The 16,335-nt window shown below is 35.3% G+C and overlaps 1 protein-coding gene across 2 annotated transcripts in view; it reads right to left on the bottom strand.

Annotated features, from left to right (window-relative positions):
* The window catches only part of LOC106132684 (heterogeneous nuclear ribonucleoprotein K), a 29,051-nt gene extending 13,960 nt beyond the window's left edge, over positions 1-15,091 (bottom strand). The window contains exons 1-2 of one of the 2 annotated variants that reach the window (XM_060949556.1): positions 14,920-15,090; positions 2,493-2,533 (exon numbers count right to left, since the gene is read on the bottom strand). The gene's annotated coding sequence lies outside the window, so the exon portion shown is untranslated. Of the gene's footprint in view, positions 1-2,492; positions 2,534-14,919 lie in introns of both variants that reach the window. The other variant, XM_060949557.1, reaches the window with a different exon arrangement.
* Between the last annotated feature and the right edge of the window lie 1,244 nt (positions 15,092-16,335).

Here is a 16,335-nt window from a genome sequence, read left to right as displayed (position 1 = left end):
TAATCATAAGAGTCAGCTTTCTCGCTGCTAATGTTAAAGAACACTGGCTGCGACAGGTCTCAGGTATTGGGGTGGAGTTTCTTTTGGTAAAAATACAATAAATTAATATTCTCGGAATCTTCATTGACTTTTCCGTCATGTTGACACAAAATTGTGTCAATTGCAAACTTAGCTTTCCCATAGACAGGCTTTCTCGCATAAATAGATTCTAACATCCTATTAATATCACGATTTCATTTCCCATAGGCGAACAATTTTTTTATATATTTCTATTTGTAAAAACAGGTTACAATGGGGTAACATTTTGTTTTACTCGGTAGGCTGGCATTTGTACGCCCGAAGGCAAAGTGTACAAATTAATAGCAAAGTTTGTCTCAAAGTTCACTGAATTACACAAACGATAGATTCCGATTTTATTTACCGGCGGCGATTTTGTATCCGCAGCTAAAGCAGTGAAATATGTTTTTATAAAACTTAAATTGTAGGTTTAAGATGATAATATTTAGTAGAAACCAGCTTTTAGTGATTGGCAGCGTCTCGGCGAAGAGAACAGGATGCAAGCAGGCGCCGGGCCGCCGAGCCGCACCGCTATTGATCCGCCACGCAAATTGATTACAAACGAACATACAATGATACAGAATTAACATAAAAGCAATTAGGTTAAGCCCTTCTAAATTTGTAATTAATTACAGCGCGACATCCTCCGTAGGTGACTTGGGGCGGGCATCATTGCAAGAGGCCCATGATAAATTGGGTGGCCCGAATATGAATGAGAGAAATATGTATAACAAATTTTATGGTCAAAAGGTTTAGAATAAAATGGCTGATATTTAGAAAATAAATACATTTCCCATTAATAAAGATAAATTAGTAACAAAATATAGAAATTTTATATATAAAAAAGGAAAATACGGCAGCCTTCAGCGGTTCTTGCGCGATGAGTGCATTTCTGAAATAGCTCTGTCAATACTGATATGTCTAACTAAGAAGAATAAATATTTATCTGGACAGCAAAATAACAGATACGTTACAAGTCTACGTGACGACGTCTTCGAAGATTTATTATTTTCACAAGATCAATACGCAAAGATTTCATACGTATGTATGTTGTCTTCGGTATTTTCTATACTCTTTGCGAAGTATAGCCTTCTGTTATCATAGTAACGTTAGTCATTATTTAAAAAAAAATTAATTAGATGTCAAAGAAAATTAGGTATTCTCTTTCATAAAATTTTAAAAGATGTCTTGAAATCTCGTGACTTGCTTATCAATATTCTTCAAATACATATTTTTAAATATCTTATCTAACCGTTTTTGGCCTTTGAGTGACTAATCCGTGTTATTCCCTATTTACGATATCCTGATCTTTAACGTAAAGTTGATTATTTTCCTTTTAATAGATTAAGCTTTTCTGTCCTAAGACTATTAAATGACATGGGTTTAGTATTATAAATTTAAAAACATGTTCCTTTTGTATACAACTTTCATGTTTTACGTATCAGAATGTCATTGTGCCAGCACGATAGTCGAGTTCAGCATATGCTAATACTTGCGTCAGCAGCAGGTGAATGGGGTCACTGACACCCCCGCAGGTGCCAGCCCCTGTACGACGTATATTCCCGCTACAACCACCTCAAACCGCGAATACAACTTTCTTAATTTCCTGTAAAGGTTTAAAGATCTAAAAGTACTAACTTTCGGTTTGTTTGTTCGTTTGAGGTTGTTTATCGTCTATAACGCACCGATTAATTTGATTGGAAATCATGTAAAGAGGGCGTGCCGAAAATTTAAAACCTATATAGGACATTGGTTTTGGGACAATTACATATAAATATCTTCTCTGCAAGTTATTTCAAGAGCATTTTTAAAACCGCACGTCATTTTCGGCGATATTAGCAAGTCCCTCGAACTATTACTGAAGTCAACAGTAATAACGCGAAATGGCTATGCGTTATAAACATATCAAGATGATTGATTTTCGCCGCGAATGTTTGCGAATGAGGTTAAGGACGAAGTAGATTGAACATGCATGAATAGAACAGGCATGACTGGGTCGGGTGCGAAGCCGCCGCCGGCAGGTGTTCACAGCACAAAGACAGACCAGCTCCACGAAAAGTACGTAAAAAACGACCAAGTAACGCTCGAAATGTCCGCTGCCTAACCAGTAACCAGCTGTCGAGACAGCGGAGCCAATATTATCTAGATATTCTCTAACTTAAAACATATAGTACATAATATTACCATGTTTAACAAATACTTGTTCGTGCTTAAAACTCATACAATAACTAAGCACACTCGTTTTAAATTTGGTTACGATTTCTGATAATGATACATCAAATTTATAAAATTGGATTTTAGGTTACAATAAACCCAAACTGCGTAAGAGTCAACAATGAACCGGGGGTCTTTACAAAACTTAACAAAGGCAGTCTTTTAATCTTACATAGAATACAAACAATAAGTTTGGTTAAAAACCCGATTGAAATACTCACCTAATATTTATCCGGGGCGTTTGGACCAAGGTGGTTTAGACCTAGAACAAGAGAGGGGACCGATTAGATAAATTGTAAAGATATTTGTTTCATATGAAGTAAACTAAAGTTTGAAACAAAAGAACCTACATCATAACATATCATAGAGAGCGCGTGCAGTGGCTGTTAGGGCAGGAGCGGTCTGCGTCCGCTCATTTGTAGGGTCGCGAGTGGACTGCCAACATTAGGGCTCCGTTCGGGCGTTAGTACAGCACCCCCGAGACTCTAGGGCGCCGATGGTGCACATGCGCACCACCCGCCGCCCCGTCGATAACACCCTGCCTCTCATTGTGCCCCGGAAACGACGACTTAACGAGTCACAACACCGCAAGACACTATCCCGCCGAAGACAACCTAAATACCTATCACCTATGCGACGGAGCATCGTTACTTTCAAACACATAACCTCCTCCACGCAAACTTGCAGCAGAAATCAAGAAAACTACTACTTTATAACTAACTAACTAACACTGAAAATGTTATAAAATTAAAAGATCTTATAAATACAAACATGCTAAGTCTTTGTTGATCTCCTGCAGAACTACGCTTATAGTAACAGTAAACTATATCATAAAGACTACTTTATCTTTAAAATGTCTTCTATAATTTAAACTTCTAAAGGGATGAGAGGCATATGCCTAAATGACTGAGGAAATATAGACCTGACAAAAAAGAGAAGATTTACCTGTGTAAATACAAGACGGAAAGAAACTAGACTTGTAGAATATACTTTACAGATTACAAGAATTCTAATAATTAGGGATAGACGAAACAAATAACGGAAGACTAATTGAGTTAGGTTCATAATACAAAAATAAATCTTATCGCAAACAGAAATAACCTGTTTACCGTATGTTTGGCGAAAAATCCCGTTTATTCTGATAAAATTGTAACCAAAACTTCGTCTTCGGTTAATATACTGTGGACAAACATAATTTCTATTTGACACGTCATGAATCATTCAGAAAAATTACTGAACTTCCGAACAGGATCACATTTTCACTTAGACTTTCCAGAACCCGTCATTACCGTGTAGCCTGTTTGATTAGCCGATTAACGATAATTCTACGTAGCCGGCCCTTTGTCGGCTTTGACAGTCACGATAGACTTGGTGGCCTATGTTGAATTACAACAAATGCCGTTTATGCTGCGCGTAAGCAATCTAGGCAAATAGACAAATACACAACCGTATTTTATGGCATAGATTTCAGAGGAACATTATGATCAACCCTAGAGTAGATCTACTCTTTTTTTTCTGTGTTCCGTTAGTAAGTCTGGAAATTTTTAGTCTACTAATTCATATGGACAAATCTAGCAGTAACTAGTATCCTAAAAACTAGTTAATATTGAACTTACCAACAATCTAATTCTAATAAAATTTTAGCATCTTATTGTTCGTGATGACCTACTGAACCTCCTGTTGCGAGAATCCATTAGTAGAAAGATAAACTCAACAATTTAAATAAATTAATTACCTAAATACATAACAAGCATAGGCAAGCAGTGTTGTTTATGAAACAGGCTCTATTACAAGAATCACCCTCAATCGCTACAAACAAAATCCAACGGAAAATAGGAAGTTATTAATAGATGTTATTCAGATACATTCTGTAATTACAAAAATGTATGGTATGGATCCCTGTTGAAAGACCAATCTCATTCTACTGTTAGCTGTAAAAAGGAAGAGTCAAACATCAATAAAGCTTGGTCATATAAAATATTATCTAAAACACGGCGATGTTGTGAGAACAATCTAAATAATAACTATCGGAGGCGGTGGCATGCGACGCAGTCGTTAGGTGCCGCTAATGTCCACCTACGACGTCACTTAACAAATTGACCAAAATAAATGAATGTTAAACTCATTGTTATAACATCCAGCAATAATAAATCGACAAATAACAAATATGAAGTTTACAGTATAATTTACAAATTTAAACGATAAACGTTGTTCATAACTGACTAACATTATAGATTTTAAAAGTAAATTTTAGAGACAATAAATTCAAGTGAAAAGAAAGTAAGGTTCCAAAGAGAGATGGTATCATTTGATGACAGTCTTTCTCAGAATAATAATTACTGTCTGTTGTGAAATATGGAAGACGATTGTTTCTATCAATTTTTATTGACAATTAATAACGAAAAACATGTTTTGATTGCACATTCCTTAAAATGATTAATTAATTAGTTAATCTAATGTCAATTTTATACACCGTTAAACTACGATATTATATCGTTTAAACGAAAGGTACTGAGCAGAATTTTCCCTAAAAGATGCTTAAATTACAGTTGTGGGGAGTGAAGAAATAAAAACGAGACAGGAAAGCGCCCTATTTTTCGATTATACATACATACATATAGTCACGTCTATATCCCTTGCGGGGTAGACAGAGCTGACAATCTTAAAAAGACCACATTCAGCTTTTTGGCTTTTGATAGGTGATAGATTTGAGATTCAAATAGTGACAGGTTGCTAGCCCAGCGTTTAATAGAAGAATCCCAAGTTTATAAGCCTAACGCTTAGTCGCCTTGTACGACATCCATGGGAAAGAGAAGGAGTGGTCCTATACTTTTTACTACGCTTTTATTAGCTTGGGTTGTATGTATGTATGTATGTATGTATGTATGTATGTAACGGAATCTTTGAGCTTAATTTTCACTGATTTCTAAACGTCTGATCAACTTGAAACTTTGCACACGTATCAAGGACCGATGACAATGCAATATTTTGATAAGAGTTTCTCATTATCCTTATTAAAACTGCCAGGATTAATAAATTCATTTTTAGATCCTTCGTATGAGAGTAAGAGAGACAGAGATAGCACCAGTGCCAGTAATCTCCATACAAGAAACCAAGAAGTTCTGACGTATAAGGAGTCCAAAAAGAGATGTAATATATTTCCATATAATGTTACTATTAACCTGAGGCTTTTTTATTTCATCGCATCGCTCCATTTAGAATTACCATTAGAAACAATAGTAGAATTAGTAGAATATTTTAAAACAATAAAAAATATATAAGTAATAAAACAAAAGTAATAAATGAAAATTGAACAACTAAATTTACAACAATACAAGAATAAAGTTACTACCTACAGAACTTTGCGATATTTAATACGTATTTAACATATTAATGCAATTCTTGAATTAACATTAGGTATCTTTTGCCTATTTATAATAGCAACACTGTAATACTCGTTTAAGACATGAGTGACAGTTTTTTATGTCAAATAAGTTTTGCAGTAAGTTTTGTTTTGAATTCGATTAGAAAACCTGTAAACTTTCTTTCTGTTTTTTTTATACCGGTGCCTGTGTATTTACCTATTTGCACTTTGTTTTGTGCTGATAACTTGTCGTTATTTGTAGTTTGGAATCTTCCGTTGAGTCGAGCTTTGTTCTTCCGGATATTCGTGTGATTTTATCATCTGAGATTGGACTCTGACTGTGTTCACTGTGTTGTGCAGATATTTTTTAGATAGGACTCCTGTAAAAAGTACCTGATTATTTGAGATAGGAGTCCCAAGTTTGTGTTTGTTTTTGTGAAAGACAGTTTTACAACGAAAGTGCCACGATGTCTTCAGATAAACATTGTTGCGTTCCTGGTTGTAAAGGCAGTGGAGGTATGTTTGAAATATTTTTGTTCCTGTATCAATCTGCCTCTTAATCTTGTGGTTTGATTCCTGGCAAGGCCACAATCGAAAATTATTATGTTTGCTGGATAGTCAAAAATATTATTAACAGTGATTTATCACTATAAAATTCTTTTCAACTGGGTTTAACAGTCATCATACATACATATAATCACGTCTATATCCCTTGCGGGGTAGACAGAGCCAACAGTCTTGTAAAGACTGATAGGCCACATTCAGCTATTTGGCTTTAAGATAGAATTGAGATTCAAATAGTGACAGGTTGCAAGCCCATCGCCTAAAAAAGAATCATCATTATGAGAATATTATGAGATTTAATCCAATCAGGCCACATATAACTTTAAGAAAGTTAGTTGTGAAAACCTCCGGCGATGGGCGCATGGTTGCAAAAGTCTTTTCTAGTATGATAGTTATACTAGAAGTGTTAACTTCCAAAAAATAATTGTATAAAAAAACTAAAAAACTATGCGTTTTATTGCAAATTGAACTAAAAAATAGAAAATAAATAATAGTTTAAAAAAAACTAAAAAACTACGCTTTTATTGCTAATCAAACTAAAAAATAGAAAATAAAAATTAATGACAAAGGAATTATAAAACAGTAGTAGCAAGTCGAACAATCAGTTATAGTCAATTACCTCCGATTAAAATTATAACAAAATTAAATTTATAAACAAAACAATTTAAATCGGAGTAAAAAGCGTGGGGTGCATTTTACTTCATTTTCATATCTCTCTTGTCATAAATATATGCTAATAGAATGATTTTAATATTTACTACATCAAGCACCCCACGCTTTTTACTCAGATTTAAATTGTTTTGTTTATAAATTTAATTTTGTTATAATTTTAATCGGAGGTAATTGACTATAACTGATTGTTCGACTTGCTACTACTGTTTTATAATTCCTTTGTCATTAATTTTTATTTTCTATTTTTTAGTTTGATTAGCAATAAAAGCGTAGTTTTTTAGTTTTTTTTAAACTATTATTTTTATTGGTGCCGGGAACTATACGGCACCGATTTACTAAGTAATATTATTATCGTCTTCAATGCACGTTTCGTTGTGTTACGGTAATAAAAAGGTAATATATCCAACATGTTTACTTCTTTCCTTTTCCCCAATAGTCATGACCAAAATATGAATATTTTTTACATAAAGTTTAAACATTATGGCTAGGCGAAATGAGGAAAAATACTTGACTTATAAACAAAATTTCATGATATACCAGAAATGGCTCATAAATCCGTATGGAGAGTTGACTGCGTAAAAAAGAGCACAACCAGTGTCAAGTTGGAATCAATGATAGGGAGAAATACAAAAAAGAAAGCAAACCCCACATAACAGATATGGGGTACCACTCGAAGATTTAACAAGATGGGTAACTACTCAATCTCGTATAATCTAAGCAACGATGAAATGGCAATTCCGTTGCTAGATAAAATCTTAGAAACAAGATTTTAATACAGACACCAAAGCCAAAATAATAAAAAAAATAATAGGAAACTTGTTTGTTTTATTCGGAAAGAACGACTCATTGGTCGACATGACCTGAATTCTTCAATTTATTGGATGCCACCATTACATCCTTAATCAGTTGACCACCACAAAATAATCATTGTAGTCAAACACGCACACCCTGTCTCTTTGGAATATTATTTTACGTACAAACAACTAATACAGCTTGTGTACATATAGGTATTTGTCAATAGCTAATAGCTCCGTCCATGATGTGACATCGAAGACAATCGTTGCCGAGACAACGAGGCAACAACACAAATGCACTATTTGTGGAAAGACAAGATTATATAACTGTCGCTCATATTGGCTATTTTAAATTGAACATCAATACGAATAATATAGTGATGGCTGTACCGTGATAGTGCAGTAGTGCACTTTATGCAATGTATATTCCACAAATAATGGACTTCGGTTCTGTTTTTATGTTCATGGAATGATACATTGGTTTATTTTATGTAAGCCTAGCAATAACTCAGCGCTCAAATAATACCATAGATATTAATTAATGTTAAATCTAAAGGACCGGTAGTAAAGAGTAAGGGAATTTCCATTCATATTTCAAATGTAAGACTGCAGAATGTGCATGTAATAGTATTTTTTATTTTATATGCATTTTATAAACATTGGTAGGAACCAATAATGAGTATATCGAACATTTTTCATATGAAAAATGTATTAATCTTTGACAAAAAATACATACATTAAGGAAGGCGTTCGTAAACAATTCATTACGTGACAGTGATGGCTGATACCGATGTATGATAATATGAATGTGGATTCAATAAAAAAACGAGAACATCCTTTTTGAATCTTATATTACCAGCGTTTTTTAGCAAACAGTGCTGGGCACGTAATTTGACCTATGCGTAGTGCATGTTTATGTGTCATTGGAAATAAAGAATATATCAGATATGTAAAAATGGTACCTCAGCAGAAGTTGTTAAGCATGACATACTAAATTGAGGGATTTTGAATACTGATGTTTAACTTTCAAGAAACTGGTTACTCTTTAACATATCCACACTAATAATAAAGAGGAAAGATTTGTATTTTCCACATCCACACTAATAATCCACACTAATAATAAAGAGGAAAGATTTGTATTTTTGTATGTTTGTGTGGAATAAATATAAAGAATAAGAATAAGATATAAAATAGACCTTCAAAAGTGACATAGGCATAAATTTGTTTTGAAATAAATTTATTTCAAAATATAAAACACAAAAATATGTCCACCCGTGCGAAGCCGGGGCGGGCCGCTAGTACTCTATAATATGGAATACCTGCACAAAAGAACTAGGTCACTTTCAGGACACGGACAAAAACAATGATTTAAATTAGTGCCTAATTTATGTGCGAAACATCAGGTGCGAGCAAACAAAGAACGTGTGGGAGCCAACAACTGCTGCGACAATCATGCAGTGCTGACCTAATTGTCCCAGACGGTGTCTTTCCGAAGAATATTATTTTAAACGCGTAATTGTAGAAGTCGTGAGGGTAAGTAGGAGCGTAGTCTGTAATTTGCTCCTCGCTGGCTGCTGAAATATTCAGCGGCCGATGAGAACGCGGCCAGCGCACGCCACCCTGCCAGTGAGCCCACCACTGTAAGGGAATCGACAGATGTCTTCCAATTTAAATTAGTGGCTATCTATAATAATCACACAGTTCCAATATAAATTAAAACTTTATTAAAAGTTACGTATGCAACTCAAAGATAGTGGATAAACTTGGAATGTAATTTTACCCAGGTATACAATTGTTCTAATGACAAAACGATAAGAAAATCGACGGCAATTAGTGTCAGTCTCCTTAACGATTTTAATTATTCAAATTCACAATGACAAGTCAAAATACTAGCAATAGGGCAGAGCGGTCTCGATTCGCTCGTATATTTAGGTTTATGCCCTTCTCTTCGGGGATGTAGAGGATAAACTCATGGAATAAATATTTGGTTCTCTTTAAATGGATGTCTAGGTGTGAGCGCGGAGTACACGCCCGTATCGTATATTTCGCTTAGTTATTCTTACGCGATAAATTTGGGGACATTTAGAAAACGAGGACTGCGCAAAGGTTGGCAAGGGCCTAATCTATTATTGATAGAGGCTTTGGCAAAGCTCCTCGGCAAAGGAAAACTCGATTATGGAACACAGTTCTGAAAACACCTTGTTATTATAAGCTAAGCCTAGTTTTGGTCTCTTAGGAAATACTAATTAAATTGTAGTATTTATTTCTATTTATTTACAATTTATTTATGGGCTAGCAATCTGTCACTATTTGAATCTCAATTCTATCTGTCTTCAAGACTGTTGGCTCTGTCTACCACACAAGGGATATAAGCGTTTACAAAATACGCACAATTGTGCGTATTTTGTAAATTAAAAGTAGTGGTTACGATGACTGAATATTCAAGCGAGATAACATTTCAGGTTTGAAAATGTTAGATGAAAGCTTAGACTAGACATATGAAATTAAAATAATATCTGTGCAGTGAGTACATATATTCAATAATTTGATAAAGTAAACGCCGTACTTGATACAAAGCAATCACGCTTATTTCACGGTCCAGGGCGCCAGCCCTATTCGCTCTGAGCTTCGAATAATGCTTAACGGGCCGCGAACGCGTTACCTTACCACGTTTAGGGGCAATCTTCTCTACATATTTTTGAGTGTATATTCAATTTATTTCTGAAATAAAATGACTATATTAATTATTATGACAGCGACATTTAAAGTAAAAGCTTTTAATTGGATTTGGTTGGATTGGTTTAATTTTAATGGGGATGAGTTATCCGTCGGATACCAGAATACGTTCAACGGCTTAAAATACAAGAGAGTCAGCAGACATACGAGAGTTAAGCGCAAGAACTGCCCCGCCGAGACACTTCGGATCTATTTCTTTTTGATAACAAGTCGTAAAAAAGCTGTATCTTTCATACATATCAGCTGCCATCAAATAGATCACAAATTCTACCCCATTTGCCTATAATATGCAAGACTAACTTATTTTTATTGGATTACTAGGTAACCGCCCCGACTTCAAACGGGTAGCATTTATAGATATAAATCTTCCTCAGAAAACCCCTTTACAACATTTCAAACAGTAACAAAATCCGTCCACGAATTTCCGAGATTAATGGGTATATGGACAGAGAAATTAGGAAGACTTTGTAATATGTAGTGACTAGCGACACAACCCGGCTACGCAAATATAACATTTTTTAAAAGCTGTTATTTGAATTTAATTAATATTGGATTAGGCATTTGTCTTAAATCTCACCTAATGGTAAGTGACGATGAAGACGAAGATGTTACATGCCTATTCAAGTGATATAAATTTATTCTATTTTTGAATGTTCACGGACAGTACTTGTCTGGGAATAAAGACGCAGGCAGAAGCACTCATCTATAAAAAACTGTATCAAAAACCGTTGTGTAGTTTTAAAGATCTAAGCATACATACATAGTGACAGACGCGGGAAGGGGCTTTGCTTTATACTATATAGTCATGATCCAGTAAGTTAACTGGAACTACATACGTTCGTTCTACAGTTTCGTAAAGTGGTTACACGTAATTAGAAAAAACGGGGAAAAACGAGGCCCGCGTACGCCCCTAGTGGCCTTTCAGACAGCGGTTATCCATTCCTTTTCCTCGTGGGCAAGCCGTGTGCGTGAATATTTGATGCTCCTATCGATCATAACTTCTTTGCGCGCTATACCGCGCGAGGGCGTGCCACTTCCAGGTACCAGAATATCGGCCAGGCTTCATGGCAGAGAATATTAAATGTCACTATCATAAAATTTACTACGAAACAAAACTAGAACTCCGAGACATGGATTCATTTAAAAAACTTAAAAAATCTGAATTTTCTATACCATTTCCTTCTTCTCTAATTACCTATTTATTGTTTGCGTGCATGGCCATAGAGCAAAAGGAATTTACAATGATGCACTTTAGTTTGTAATGGGGTTGTCTTCATGACTTATGAAGAGGACGTGGTAGTTAGCAGGTAAAAATAGTCGAGAATAGTGGGAAAGGCATCGGTCGGACGTTTCGTGAGTGTAATTGGAGAGGCTCGTGGGCGTGCCGCACGCTAGGCTCTGTCGGGCGGGAGACATCTTGTATGTATTTGCCTCCGTAGTAATTTCCCCGTCCGTCCTTGTATATTTAAGCGGCGGCATCGTCCGTGCCGCTCTCATGCATATGTCATGAGCTGTTGCCGCGCGACGGTTTGTTGTCGGTCGAGCCGCGGGAACTCAGACCACCGGCCCCGGCCCACCGGTGCCACCACCGATAATTATTACGTTCTACTTTCGATTGCTGTGGCGATCGGCGTCGCCTTCCCCCCATCATGGCTGCCTACCACCACCGCGCCCGACCAACACGCAGAGGGATGAGGCACAATTAGATTCCCGTTTTTCTCCAATAGTCCTCATGTAATAGCCATGTAGTGTGTATTGCATGTATGCTCAAATTAAATGGCGGACACCGTAAAAGCAGCCATAAGCCCGGTGCACGCACGCGAGGCAATAAATAACGTGACTCTATTTAATGTCCCCACAGACAGCCAACTCTGATGGGTTATTGAAAATAATAGTTCAATTTTAATGGTTCATGGCTTAATGTTCTAGTATTCAACGTTTTCGATCATAGAGGTTCATGCCATATAGGTCCCATAAGACTCATTAATTGTAGGGAATTAACTATCAGCACCTAGAATCAAAGATCTGATGACAAATAAAATGACCTGGGTACTAAGTTATCTTAAGGGTTTATCTATAAAGTCCATCATTTATATATAAAGTCCAGTCATTTATATATAAAGTTTATCATTTTAAATACCTATCGACTAATCTACACACACTAATTGTACAATATTTTTCTATTGTATAAGATAAGAAGAAGAAGAATAGAAAAAGAAAGCTACTGGGCTTCGGTCGGAAGCTGTTATTTAGATGAGCGTGAAGGACCACTAAGAGAGTTAATGAAATTTCACAAGAGAAGGGAAATTGACGGGAATTTAACGTCCACGGACGGAATCTAGTTTATTGTATTTATATTAAAGAGATTAAAATTTTGTAACCCGAAGAATCTAAACGGTAAATTAAGACACCTAAGTAAAAAGGGCATGAAATCGAAAAGTATTATGTTCAACCCCGGCGCTCCATCAGATTTCATAGCTGTTGACTTTGTGATGGATTGCCGGAGCTCTGCTCCGAGAGACAAACCAAACGATCGATAAAAGAAATGGAACATTTCACAAGAAAAACGCCACTGACATGATTTTTCAAACGAGTAGATTACGTATTTAAGATTTCGCAGTATAGGGGGAAGACCATTGTCGGGGCATTATTTAACGTTGTTCTAGACATGCTTACAATAGTCTACGTGAAATATAATTAAGGTGTACTCTCAGATATTTGCTCTACTACATTGCTAGATGTGTTTGATATAAGCAAATGGCTTTTAAGTCTTTCCTATGCTAAAAGATCTTTATCCCCTATAGAGAGGTAGGCTCAGACAATAGCCGCAAAACGAGGAAATACATATGACTGGCCGGATCAAACTCCATGAGTTAATGATCGAAACTCAGAATGATCCCATGACTCCATCAATTTGAATTCTTTAACACTCTCCTATTAAAAATATATAAGTTCGACGTTTTTATAGTAGTAGTACGACATAAACCTATAAACTATGTTAAATAAACACATATCCTTTCAAATCGCTGTACCTACCTAATGCTTACATCCGGACAAATTCACAATATGAAATGACATCAAATAACTTGGTATGTGTATTATCTAGTAAACAGCTTTTATCTTTTGATTAAATAAAATTAAATCTTTAATAAAACAGGATTTTAATTGACATTTCATCTGAAACCGACCTTGTGAAGTAAAGTGAAGTGTATTTTTGTAAGTTTATTACTAATAAACTCAAAAACTACTGAATTGATTTTCATAAACTTTGGCATGGATATAGTATAGACCACAGAACACAACTTTGGGTGTAAAATAGTTACTTTACTTTTTTCTGGAATTTCCCATGAGAGTGACGCGACATCAAATAAGACTGAAGCAAAGTTTCAATTGCAATGAAATATTAAAATAAGCCTAATAAAAAAGGAAAACCAAATATATTTTATTGGTTAATGGGACAATAAACTTGACATGTTGAATATCATCCTTCCAGTAGTTATAATTAGATTTAAGTTATGTGACGTCAATAAGTGATACCTTGTATCCAATTTTGAAAATAAATCTATTCTATTCTATAGACAGATACATGCGAGTGGTTCCAGTTTCACATCTACAGTAGAACATAACTTATGTGGTTAAGATTTCAATGGCTCAAACTTACTACTACAATATTTTTCCTTATTTTAAGAGCATTACAGCCATTCTACAGATTTGTGGAGTCAACCAGCCATGCTCATGAAAGCTTAATACAACATTATAGGTATTAGGGTTCCATCCATTTCAAAAGTTAAAATGAATTTATGACTGAGAGTCTACTCTTAGTCTGTCTGCTACCAGGTTGTATCTCACTGTACCAACCACAATAGGCAGATGAAATTTTTCCAAATGAAATATTTTTTCATGTGGTTCCCGGCACTAATAGAAACAAGAATAGGCACTCCCATCTCCTTTCCATGGATGTCGTAAAAGGCGACTAAGGGATAGGCTTGTAAACTTATAATTTTAGGCGATGGGCTAGCAACATGTCACTATTTGAATCTCAAATCTATCATCAAGCCAAAAAGCTGAACGTGGTCTATCACTCTTTTCATGACTGTTGGCTCTGTCTACCTCGCAAGGGATTTGAAGTATTTTGATTGCAGCTTTTACAACAAATATTTAAAGGGCCACTATCATCTTTGTCCCGGTTAACATGTTAAATATGTTGTTAGGTATATTTCGAAAAAAAGAGTTTTTTATCTAAGAAATAAAGATCTACATAGTGTAATATAATATATTATTTGAAATATATGAACGTATCTTATATATAGACAGACAACGTAATGCAGGTACCTAGTAAGTAGGTAGATACATGTACATGATTCTGATTTAAAAAGGCTAATACTAAAAGTGGTCAATTATGGCAAAACATCATAGGCAGTACCTACGCTTAACTATAAAAAATAATTAAGGGACGCGCCGGTAATAAAATGATCGATAAAAGAGAACTATTGATAGAATAGTGAAAAATAATCTTACCTTGAAGACTTGATGAAAATATTTCTTGTAAAGATAAATATCCTGCTGATAACTAAAAATAAATAATACTTCTATTCTGTATTTTATTGCACTTTTTATTTTGCAAATACAACAAGAATAAAAATGGCGGCAATGGCGACCAAATGCACGTCTTTTTGGGGTTACAACACCCAGCTTTAAAATTACTCCTGTAATACTTTTCTAACCGTTGCACGCGAATTGTTCGCTTTTTAATTTGTATAAAATTTTACCTATCATGTTATTGAAAAAGTTACCATGAAAGAGTTACCGGCACTGTCACTGATGAGTACGAATAGCATCGTACAAAATGTATGCAAAAACCTCATTTTTTCAGAGAAAAATGTGTTGTAGCAAAGTATTGTGATTATTATATTTATATACCTTTCCATTTTCGTGACTTGTGGCGTATAGCTTTCGCCACAGTATGCTCTAAATGCTCATTTATGTTTATATAGCACATTGCACTGCATTTAAATGATTAACAGCATAAAAGTATTTTTGTAGAAAAAAGTATTTTAGTCATTAATGTTGGAATTGAATAAATTGTTATATTAACAACAGAAAAGGGTTATTTATATCTAGCTATTATCAGTTATCACTAAACGCTTTTACGAAGATTCTTTATAGTTATATTTACAATTTCGACAATTCAAATTCGATAGCACAAAACAGTGTGAAGTAATTAGCAGCTTATGCCTCATATAGTACACAAAAAAGTAGAAATAAATAACATGCTAATTTCAGGTCAGAAAAAATATGTACCTAGGTACATATTTTTTCTGACCTGAAATTATACTATATTCCATTTGGTGACAAAATATTGGGTAGTGAAATACTTTCATAATTTTCTATATTACTGCAAATTTAAGACAAATTATAATCTTCTTCTTCTTGCGTCGTAAACCTCATTACTGAGGGTCGTGAACTCCCCGGAGACAAGTCAGTTTAGAGCGCACTACGTCTCTCCACCCTGCCCGGTCCTTAGCGGTGTGGAGCGCCTCATGTAGGTCCTTATCCAGAGTCGAACGTATTTGGTCAGTCCATCTAAGTGGGCTACGTCCCCTTGATCGTTTCCCCTCTACCTTGCCGGTGATCATCAGCTGTTCCAAATTGTCGCCATCTTTGCGGGCTATGTGGCCAAAAAATTCCAGGATTCTTCGTAAACAGATGGTGGAAAGCCTAGTTTGGATGTTGAGTTCACGAAGAATAGACCTGTTTGTGCGAAATGCAGTCCATGGAATCTGGAGCATCTTTCTCCAGCACCACATCTCGAAAGCATCAATGCGGTTACGATCTGCTTGTTTTATAGTCCATGTTTCGGAGCCATAGCTAAAGATGCTAAATACTAAAGTGGTCACTAGCGAGATCTTCGTCTTCCGAGATATGTTGCGATCC

Source organism: Amyelois transitella, chromosome 19 (assembly GCF_032362555.1).
Source record: "Amyelois transitella isolate CPQ chromosome 19, ilAmyTran1.1, whole genome shotgun sequence".
Classification (NCBI taxonomy): domain Eukaryota; kingdom Metazoa; phylum Arthropoda; class Insecta; order Lepidoptera; family Pyralidae; genus Amyelois; species Amyelois transitella.
The sequence above is the reverse complement of the archived record's forward strand: the minus strand, read 5'-3'. Positions and strand labels throughout refer to the sequence as shown.